Source organism: Calypte anna, chromosome 27, assembly GCF_003957555.1.
Source record: "Calypte anna isolate BGI_N300 chromosome 27, bCalAnn1_v1.p, whole genome shotgun sequence".
Taxonomy (NCBI): domain Eukaryota; kingdom Metazoa; phylum Chordata; class Aves; order Apodiformes; family Trochilidae; genus Calypte; species Calypte anna.
The window spans coordinates 5,650,465-5,662,174 of record NC_044272.1 but is presented as its reverse complement, the minus strand read 5'-3'; the positions used below and the strand labels follow the sequence as shown (position 1 = coordinate 5,662,174).

Here is an 11,710-nt window from a genome sequence, read left to right as displayed (position 1 = left end):
AGATTCACCATTCTCTGTCACCACTGACAATCAAACTTTTACTTCACTTCATGTCCCGGGCACAGCCATGTTGCTCCCTTGGCACTGGTCTTGTCTTTGACTACCCTGCACCCAACAGCTGAGAGGAGATAAAGGGCAAGTAGCTGGCATTGTTAGGACTGCCTCTGGGGTGTCTTCCTATTGTACCTGACAGCACAAAGGAAGGTGTCCCTCAGCTTCAGTGTGGTAATGCCCTGTGTACTACAAATGTATTGGCCGGGAAAATTTCTTGTGGGTGTCAGGGCTGAGATGACTGCAGAGGGCTCCTCAGCCCTTCCTCGGACGCATGGAAGACTACATGTACCAGGCCCTGTGCATGTAACACAAGATGGCCCTTGAGGTGCATCACAGGGTCAGTAGCTGCCCTTGCTTATTACTGTCTGGCACACCTTCTCAGCTGGAGCTCCTCATCCTGTAATGTGCCTGAAAACAGGAGGGGATATTCATCAACTGCTTCACTCCAACCAGTTTATGGAGCAGGACAAGTTGAAAGGATGGAGGTGGGATATGTTTCTAAAGTCCAAAGGTTTAGGGTGCATCTAATTGTCCTAACCAGAAGCCTTTTCTCCAGGGATGACTTGGTGATCCACCTGAACGGATTGACGTGAGTACAGGCTTTTACCTTGGCCTGCACCTAGTTCAGGATCCTCTGCAATGTGTTGTGCTGCACATTTCTCTGTATCAGGAGGGACTCAGCCACCATATCATAGTGGAAGAGTCTGGAGGTGCCACCAACAGTATGTCTGCCCCAGTCCATGTTCTCCTCGCTACAGCTGTTGCTACTGTTTGACATCTCACTCATCCTAGAAGGACAACCTGAAACTGAGCAAAGGAACAATGAGGCACTTCTGTGTCATAGCTCTGGACAGAGATGTCTGAGAGATGAAAACCGGGAGGAATAGGTTTTGCTACATCTTAGTAAAACTGGGATGCAACTAAGCATGCAGGGGAATTCAAGAAGTCCCCAGAATTAGAGTATTTGTGTGCTTTGCAGCAAGTACTGCAGGGGTCCACCAGGCTGTTGCTGATACCAGACCTCATAAATATAGAAAACATTGGCGGTGTAAGTGCATCATAAGATCCCAGTGTTCCCTGCTCACCACCTTGTGCCTTAGATCTCATCACCCTTAAATACCCCTGAAACAAAAGCAGGGCTGCTCCTCAATGCTCTGCTCTCACTGGTGCAAGAAAACATCACGTGAGTAGCCAGGCTGGTTGGGTGACACAAACATATTGAACTATCTCCTCAGAATAAAAAATAAAAAAACACTGCAACTGGGACACAGGAGATAGAAACCATCAGTTTGTGAAAAGGGGGTCTTGCAGAGAGGCCAGGACTGCCTGAGGTGCACAGTGATGGCCTGTCTCTTCTGAAGAGAGTCTGAGAAATCTCAACAATTATCTGCTCAAAACTTCGTGTATCCTGTGCTAAGTCCTAGAAGGTTTGTGTTAAAGCTTAGCTGGATTTCCTATATCCACATGACCTGTGAATGGTGCAGAAGTAGTGAGCAGGGTCCTGGGGGTTCAGGGCATCCAGAGAGTGAAGAGTCTCAGTGGCTCCCTGCATTTTTTTCCTTGGGTTTGCCTCTTTCTTCAGAAGATTTACACTGCAAGGGAAAATATCTTCCTTGCAGTAGAGATATCTGCTTTTGTGTGCTTTTTTTTTCTTTTTTAGAGTTAGACTACTGAAAGCACAATGTATCCTCGTAATGTTCAGGGTGCTGGGAAAACCAGGTGTTGTGTTCAAAGGGTTTCAGGTTTCGCTTAGTTCAACCTGTGTTAATTGGAAGCAGCTGTTTGGTACAGCTCCACAAATTAAGACTCAGAGTCAGGGTGAGGCAGCTGATAAGGAGATAAAGGTATTTTCGTGGGTGAATATATAAATTTATAAAATATGGGAATGGACTCCACATTCCTATGGGTTGGCTCAGTACTGGCTGGAGTAGGGCAGACAGGTGGGGTGTCAAAGCAGAGGAATCTGCAGCACAATCCCCATCATAATTGTACACCTGTGCAAGGTATAAAGGCAGGACTTGGGGCTCCCCAGCCACTGCTGCCACTAATGAAAGTAAATGGACTAGGACTGGGGCAAGGACAAGGGCTGGGGGCAAAATCCTGGTGTTTGGAGCCGGTGAGCAGAGAAGTGCCAAGGAGCAAGTCTGACACTAGAAAGAGATGCTCCTGGGCAACACCTTACTCCCTTAACTGTTTCCTGGCAAAGCCACACCCTTTGCTGTGTTTCTCATTTAGGTGGATACCTTGCATACTGTGGAGATAGAACCCTTCGCTGATGTGCATCTAACTCTGCAGTAATACACTCTGGTAACCAAGGCTTCAAGGTGAAGGTGGCCATGTAAATCACGGACGCGCAGCTCAAATCTGCCTAGACGGTGAACATCAGTGGACGAAGAAGCCATCAGTCTTGAAGGAAATGCCTGCTTCCCCTCCCCTCTCCTGTGCTGCAAACATCAGCTTCGGAGCGGCCCGGGGCTGTCCCCCCGCCCCACACTCCCGGCCCCGCCCGCCGCGGTTCTTGCGCGGCCGCAGCCCCGGATCCTCTCCCCGTGTCTCCCACGGCACAGTAATACACCGCCGCGTCCTCGCGCCGGGGCCCGGAGAGCCACAGGGCGCTGGAACGGCGGTCTGCCGCCACCGACAGCCGCCCCGGAGGGGCCGACAGCTCTTTGGAGCCTTTGTGACCGAATGCGACGAATGCCAGTCCGTGGCCCGGGAACTGACGGTACCAGTAGATGTATTCAAAAGGCTGGAGGTTGGGGTGTGAGCAGTTGATATTGATGGCGGTGCCCTCGGTGGTTTCTGCTCGTGGCTCCTGCTGCACCTCGGCTCTGCCCACAGCCACTGCCAAGAAGAAAAGAAGAATCACTTTGCTTCAGCAGGAAATATGCAGCAGGTGATGAGAGAAGAAGACGGCTCAGAGAAAATGGGGATGTGTTCTTAGAACAAAGGAGGGATAGATAATTTTTCTGAGAGTGGTTGGTTGGAGATGAGAGAGTCTGAGGGATTTATGGAAGTACAGTCAGAGTGAAGGAGATGGGAATGAGGGAAAGAGGTTGGCTGGGAGGAATGGATGGGTGGATGGAGTGATGGGTACAGAAATGGAGCAACTGAGTGAGAAAGGTAAGCTGGGAGCGAGTGACCTCATTGAGGACAGAAGTCATGACTGTAGAAGGGAGGATAGAAGGGGAATAAAAAAGGAGAAGGCGCAGGAGGGCGTGTGTTGAGCCCCCGGTCTGGTGCTGCACCCACATAGCCCCCGTCCAGCACTGCACCACGCACCCAAGAGCGCCACGATCAGCCCTGCCAGATCTTCACCCCAGCACCGCCTCATCCTGACGCTCTGCAGCCCGTGCCTTGCTGCCCCCTGCCAGTCCCTGCTCCTGGCTCACACTGCAGCACCTACTCCCGCCCCCTCCCAGCTCCCAGGCTGCATACACCAGCCAGTGAGCATGCAGGCATCAGGGAGGGCAGGGGTCTAGAGGACTCATCGAGTCAGAGTGCAGATCAGGAGGGACTTTCAGAGGTTATCTACATAAGCCCTTGCTTGGAACAGATTCCATTGCATCACTCTGCTCCAGAATGGAGACTGTAAAAACTCCTCTCACTGACCCCCCATATTCTAATGGCTTTATTACTTGCCCTCCCATATATCTTTTATCTCCTGCAAGATCTTCTAATGGGTCTTTCCATAAAGCCCAGCATTAGAACAGACCTGGGTGAGAAAGCACAACTTTCTCATCCCAGGCAGCAGGAAATGGGGATTCTCATCTATGTAAGCGTGAGTCATAGAGACACTTCTCTCTGTGGGAAGACAGTCTGCGGAGGCTTAAGGATTCCATATGCACACCAATATGATTGTATGAAATCGTTTATTAACAACTTGCACTCACTTTATATAGAGAAGTCTTGTTTACACCATCTTATCATGCAGGTGGCTTTGTATTCCAACTACACATACCATTCTCATGGAACCTTCTTCCCACATAATTATTTTCCTCTTCTGTTGCCAATTAAGTTATCTCTTTCCCAGTAGCTCATTCTCAGAAAGCCTCTAACTAGGCCTCAATAACCTTTAACCCAATGTGGCCTGAAGTAAGTCAGGATTGCTCACAACCTGCATATTTCTGAACTGTTTCCCCAACATATTCCCCTTTTTGTTTTTTGAGCAATTCTGACTTATTTCTTACGTAAGATAACATGCTAATGATATATTGTCATAAACAGCATACTAGTAATGCAAAAGCAATAATAACATATATACTGATGGAAAAGCCATAATAACATAGTAGTAATATAAAAGCAATAATAACATATATAACTGATAAGCCTTGCCTAATTAAATCTGTAAGCCAACAAGCTAACTGGTATATTTTATGATTTTTATCAATTCTTACCAAAGGCTTTTCCTCTTGCTATGTGTGATACAAATGAAACAGCAAGAAACCCAAATTTCAAATTTTCCCTTATATTCTAGGCCCAATTGTTGCATTGACCAGTTTGATCACAAATGTTATTGATAGCTCATTAGTGCTCTCATCATGAGGTCACGCTCTTTTTTCTTCCCATAAGGGTAAACGCTCTTCCCTTATCTTTCCCCTTTTTTTTTTTTTGTTTTTTTTTTATTATCGAATCATGTATTCTAATGGTTTCAAACTAAACTTGAAGAAATTTCTTTGTATCACAGCACTCCCCTGCACAGTATACAGTATTTTGCAGTGCAGCTTTGAGCATCCTTTAAACTCTTCTCTTAAATAATAGATCAAATTATAATCAATGTGCCCATCAAAGTAAGTTGTTTTAAAATAACTGGAGTTTGCATAAAAGCAGAGTAGTGACACTACCTAACTGAAGTTAAATTTTTTTTTTTTTTTTTGATTGTAAATGTCTTCATCTTTTGTATGGCGTAACACATTAAAAAGATTCTATTTCATGGATAGCTAAAATCTCCTTTCAAGGAAAAGAAAATATCACTAGCTTTCATGAGTAGCAGGTAACCCTCAAGTTACTGCCTACCAAAATTCAGGCCTGGACATTTGATGCCCAGAACTATGTAAAAATATTTCCCACTTCTGCTTCATACCTTACAGAAGGCATTAGAGAAACTTTTCTTTTTTTGTCTCTTTAAGGAGGCTCTGTGGTGTCCTTTCCTCCCCTCCCAGCAGGGCTCACAGCTACAGTATCTGCGGGGGCAGAGGCAGCACCTGCAGCTGTAGCAGCCTTGCTGGGAGCAATCGCCAGGCACACGAAGGGGGGTTGAAAAGCAGCCGCGGGGGAAAGAGGCGGGGGGGGGGGGAAAGTTTCTCCCCGCAGCATTTCTCGGCCTCTGAAAAACATTCTCATGAATCTATCGTACTCCTTACCAATATATGAGAAAAATTTAACACCTACCAAAAACTTTAAAAACCAAAACACTATTACTACTAAAATCTGGTGGAATCAGCCTAAAATAAAATAAATCAATACAATCTCCCAAACCAGATACTTATATCAGAAATATTATCACTTGTGAATCCACATTTAAAGGCATTTGTTTCCATGGTCAAACCCATCTGCTCGGTACCCAACGCACTCCAGTACCTGTAAGTAAGCACATGTAACCTCGACCAGTCAGTTTCACTTCTGCTGGCCCTTCCCATTGTCTAGTGATGGAATCCTTGAATTCCACCAAAATTTTGTGGAAGGTTCTGAAGCAAAGTCTGCAAAAGCTTTTTGGTGAATCAGTATCGGAGGTTCTGTACGATCTCCTGTAATGCGTAAATAGTTCATGACATACACAGCCTTACTTAACCGGTCCTGAGGAGGACTCCCTTCCTCCTCCCTTTTTGTCTTTCAAGGAGTGTCTTTAGTACAGAATGGCAACGTTCCACTACTGCTTGACCCGTAGGGTTATGAGGAATACCAGTAACATGTCGAATACCCCATTGTCCACAAAACTGTCGAAAACGAGCAGAAGAATAAGCGGGGCCATTGTCCATCTTAATAGACTGAGGTACTCCAAGAACAGCAAAGGATACATATAGATGTCTGATAACATGTTTTGTTGCCTCACCAGTCTGAGCAGAGGCCCAAACGGCCATAGAAAAAGTATCTATAACAACATGCACATATCTTAAGCGTCCAAACTGTTGTACAAGAGTGACATCCTTTTGCCACAGTTCCAAGGATTTTAGACCTTTAGGATTGACTTCCATCTCAGTACCAAGATCAACCTTTTGGCAATCAGGACAAGATTTCACAATTCCCTGGGCATCCCCCAGAGGTAAATGAAATTGCTTCGCTAGCACTTTAGCAGCTTGAGAAAAAAATGCATGAGATTGTCGAGCTTGTGAAAAAACATCAACAGAAGAACCAGTCCACACTGGTGCAACTAAATGGTCAGCTCGGTTATTACAGATAGCCAAACCTTGGTCACTAAGATGACTCCGGATATGAGTGATAAAATAAGAATGTTCTCTTTCTGCTAAGAGTCTCAATAACTTCTGCAATAAGAAATACAAATGCTTATTCGAAATTTCCTTCAAAATGGCATGATACATTCTCAAAACAATACCTACTACATAAAGTGAATCAGAGACTATATTTACAGCAGTATTATTCCACGTTTCAAAACCCCAAATAACCGCAGTAAGTTCAAGGGTTTGCAAAGAGTCAAATGACTTCCCTTGAATTAAATGTTCTTTCCATTGCCCAGGTGTCTCCTCCCAGGTAACAACAGCTTTACGGGATTTTTTTTCCAGCATCCATAAAGACCGTTATGCCATCCACTGGACTGTCAGGCAAAAAACTACATGATTCCCACTGCATGTTAGATAAAAGTGGTAACAAGAGATATAAGCGTTAAGAATTCGTTATTTCCCCGCCAAAGCTATTTGCAGGTCCGTTAAAGTTCGCAGTAGCCAAACCAAATAGTCTTGCATAAGGGGCAAAATGATCTGTCTCGGGTCCACTCCAGTGATGTCTTGACATCGCGCTCTGCCCTTTTTTTTTTTTTTTTTAATCAAAACCAATAATAACAAATATAATCGATAAACCTTGTCTAATTAAAGCTCTAAGCTATCCCCATATCCTTAAATGATTTAACCATTCATTTAACCCAGTATATGCAACAGTTAATTTTTTCATGTTATCTTAATCAATCGTTTTTGGTTGTGAATTGACTCTGAATGATCAGCTAAATTTATGCAAATACACTCTATCCAAGTCTTCACAAACACAACCTAAAAGCTAACAATAAAAAGTCAGTAGCAGCACGACTTTGTAAAACTGCATGTCTGACACTATCAACATCTTTTAGCATCTGTGTTAAAATACCAAAAGTTAAGTTCATCTGCTTAGCAGTGCAACAGAATAGCACAATCAACAATCAACATATAGATATAGATCCCATAATCAACATATAAATGATCACATAAATTACAACATTAACAAAAGCCTGTTATCAATACAACACAATACGAAAAGCACATTTCACACTGCAGTCGAAGGACTCAAATAACTTTTTAGTATGAGGAAGTTCAGATGTCCACTGGCGCATAGAACCAAGGGGGTAGAGGAGGCTTATCCGACAAAAGTTTATCAGGGGGCCCCAAAAGCATCCCCAGACCCCTCCCAGATCATGGCACGGTGGAGTCCTAGTTTCCTCCATGGTTGCCAAATTGAAACCCAAAAAGGCCTAATAAAATTGTTTAGAGACAAAACTCCAAGCCTATAAACAGCAAAGGCACACACACACACACAATTTTCTTTTTCTCAGCTGTGGTGTCTGCAGCAGGGCTCATATTCTGAGCAGCAGCAGTGTGTGCGGGGGGGCGAGAAGCGGCTGTGGGGGCAGGAGTGTGGGTGCTATCTGTACCAGGAGCAACTCTCACTCTCCACAGCAACTTTCAGCCTCCAAAAAGGCATACTCATTCTCATAACTGTGTTTTGTTTTGTGTTACTTCTCACCAATATATACAAAAAACTAACAACCACCACTAGAAGATTCAAAAATGAAACGATATTGCCACTAAAATCTGGTAAAGTTACCCTGAAACAAAATGAAATGGTACAATTTCCTAAACCAAAACTGCAAGTATAATTACCAACCAAGTTTTTTATCTCTGTATGAAACACCAGTGTACCATGCACCACAATATACATCAATATTGAGAACTATATTGCAATGATGGTTCTTAAGCAGCCTTATCTTAAGCATCTTTACCTCAAGCAGCTTCTAAGAATTGGGCTGCTGTAGCACCTTTTTGGGAGTAGTCCTAATGCACTTTTAGTTTTTTCATTAGCATTGTCATATGCCGACATATATACAAAAAAATTTTTTTTTCCTTTTTCTTTTTTTTTCCTTCTCTCTTTTTTTTTTTTTTTTTTTTTTTTTTAACAAATTGAGATGTGATATTACCACTGAAGAGAAGTGATCCACAAATTTTGAATATGACTCTGCTCTCCTCTGTTTAATATTTGTAAAAGAAAGGGGTTGCTTGTGCAGGACCATTAACAATTTGCAAAGCTTTATATCCCAATTCTTGTGAAAGTTGTAACACTTCAGTTTGAAACCATGCCTGGAAATCTGCACATACAAAAGGACAAGCACCCAGTAACATTTGTGCTTGCACTCCGTGTAATGCATCAGTGTTCTGTCTAGGAATCACAGCTGCATTTTCATGTAGCATTTACCATTTATGATGAAATTGCAGTTGTTGAGAAGGAGTTAACAGAGTATCAATGAGCATTTTTGTGTTGTATGGCATCAACAATTGAGCAGTAAAAAGATGTTGCAAAAGAGATTGAGTAAATGACTCAAACCGATTTCAAACCGTACTGCGCGATGGCACCTTTGGCTTCTTTTATCAGTTTCCAATCTGATGCAACCCATTGACCTCCTCCTCCTGGTCCCACAATCACTGGAAAACCATTGGACTCATATTGGGAACCATTTCTCCTTCAACTATAGCATTTGAATAATTCTCTTCCATCTAGTTACTGGATACACACTACCACCCCCCCCCACTACCCTCCCCTCCCCATGTCGGATCTGGAAGAGGTAGAGCAGCGGGTGTTAAAGGGTTAAGGGAAATAGGAGCAGGAATAGGGAATGGATCAGGGGGTAAAAATGGATTAGTGCCCCATGGTTCGGGATGTTCCCTGGAGCAAAACTAGGGTTTTTTCAGGGGTATACTCAACTTTGGTCTCCAGTTCTGTCAGTTTCTTCAGCAGCTTCCTTAGTTGCTTGTCTCCAAGTCCCAGTTCTTTCCTTGGTTGTTGCTCTATAACAGGCACTGATGGTGTTGACAGGTGACGCAGAGGATTAATTGATGGCAACTGTGGTCAAGAAGATAAATCAAACTTTGGAGGTGGAAAGGTGGCAGAGCAGTCAGGAGCCGTGGCAGGCAGGCACAAGGTCGGGAGTCTGCATTCCAAGATTCCTCGCCTGTGTTCTCCGGCTTCTCTCCCTCTGGGTCCTCCGACGATTCTGGTGGTGTTTTTGGTCGCTTTTGGTCTTGCTTCTCGGTCCCATTTTTACTTTTCATCCAACCCCCAGGGTCAAATGGCACAGCTGACTAAGCTTGAATCAATATAGTCCCTTCAGGTGCTGGTAAGGATATTTTAGGTGTCTCAACTGTTTAGAGGTCAAGCCCACATTTTGAGCATTCATCGGTACTCGCAAATCAGGCGTTAAGGCAGCAAACGCTGAGGCTGCTGCTGACCTCTCACTTTTCATTTCTTTTAAGGTTTCTTTAATCAACTTCCAAAGTAATGCTAAGCATCGTGCCTCCTTATCTCCATCACTAATTTTTTTCCACAGGGCAGTACCTATGGCTTCCCAAGTAGGTAACTCAAAAACAGTACGCATCGAGGGGATCAAGTCTCTATCCCGTGCCCATTTCAGTAATTCATGTAAGGTCCTGCCTTGGTGTAATAAACCTCTCTTAGAGAGAATATATTGGAGGAGCTTAACTACTGCCTCTTCTTCTTTAGAGAGTGTAGACCCCATCTCCTCCCCAGCCACTCACCTGATCAGGGCAAGATTCTTCAATTCAGAGCTCATTTATTCCGTAGCCAGGCACCAGCTACACAGACTGCCGGGGCAGCAATCTCCTTTCGACATGCTCCTCCGCTCCTCTCTCATTCAAATGTCTTCATCGCTCCTGGAAGCAACAGCATGAGAGTCCCTGTTCCAGGCCATCCTTCGTCCCTCGTCCGGGCCACCCTGGGTCCCTGTTCGGGTGCCATTTGTGGAAAGACAGTGTGCGGAGGCTTAAGGATTCCATGTGCACACCAATATGATTGTATGAAATCGTTTATTAACAACTTGCACTCACTTTATATAGAGAAGTCTTGTTTACACCATCTTATCATGCAGGTGGCTTTGTATTCCAATTACACATACCATTCTCATGGAACCTTCTTCTCACATAATTATTTTCCTCTTCTGTTGCCAATTAAGTTATCTCTTTCCCATTAGCTCATTCTCAGAAAGCCTCTAACTAGGCCCCAATAACCATTAACCCAATGTGGCCCCAACATCTCTCCAGGCATCTCACTCTGTCTTCTCATTCCCTCTGGCTCATTTCTCCTGTGGACATATTTCCCCAGTCACTTTTTTCCAGCAGAGCCTGAACTTTATTTGTCTCCTCAGAAGACCTCACTGTCAACAGATGCTGTTATGGCCTACTGAGATGACATCACTCCAGAAATTAGACTATGTTGGTTTGCCACCATAATTTTACAGATTCCTCTACAACTTCTTCTCTCCAGGGACAGCTATTTGCTTTCCAAAACAGAATGAACATAACAAAAGATTCATGAACAGAGGGACAAACCAGATCCCAGAAATGCACATCCCAGAAATGCAGCCACCAGCAGCTTTATATTGGACAGAGAACCCCCAGGGACTCTTGCACATGGGGATGCCTCCCCACCATTTCTCCCCAAGCCAAGCATTGGTCAGACTCCAGAGCTCAAGAAGAGACATAAAAATGAAGGCAACAGATCAAGGAGTTGAATAGAGAATCTTGTCTATTGTTTTACATGACAAGAGTGTTGCTGGGGTTGCTCATATTTGGTCAATCAAGCCTGACTGAGCTTTTCCTGGCCCCACAAGTCAGAAGGTGCTTGAGCATTGTCCCAGGCAGACAGACGCTGGTGGTGTAGAAGTGCTGGTTCTCAGCTGCAGGTCTCACAGGCAAAGGGTGCTGGGGCATCTAAAATTGAGGTGGTAATCAAAAGGAAGGGATCAAGCAGTCTGCTGCCAGGCAAGAGGAGGCTGCAGGCAGTTTTTCTGATCCAATGAGCTCCTTGTTCCTTAGTAATGTCTGCACTGAGATTCTATCTCTCTCTCTCTTGACAGGGGTTTTTTATCCCTTCTCAAATGCTCTGGAAGAGCACTTATTGTTAACATCTCACAGAGAATGAGACAAACCACGTGTCTCTGGCAGGAGGACATTCAGCACTACCCCCTGCTTCAAAGGTATCTATTCCCTATTCATCCAGGTATAAGAATGTGGCCCCTTTCTGGGCATAGCATCTGCCAGAAGGGTGAGGAGAGGATCATCTCAGAAACTGAGAGGTGCTTCTGCAAAACAAGGTGACAGAAAGAGATGAACTTGAAAATTCCCCCTGTACTGTACAAGTCATGGGATATTTCAGGGAACCAGTA

The 11,710-nt window shown here is 44.4% G+C and overlaps 1 protein-coding gene across 1 annotated transcript in view; it reads right to left on the bottom strand.

Annotated features, from left to right (window-relative positions):
- Positions 1 to 11,710, bottom strand: part of LOC103531214 (M1-specific T cell receptor alpha chain) — a 79,935-nt gene that overhangs the window by 42,539 nt on the left and 25,686 nt on the right. The window lies entirely within an intron of this gene.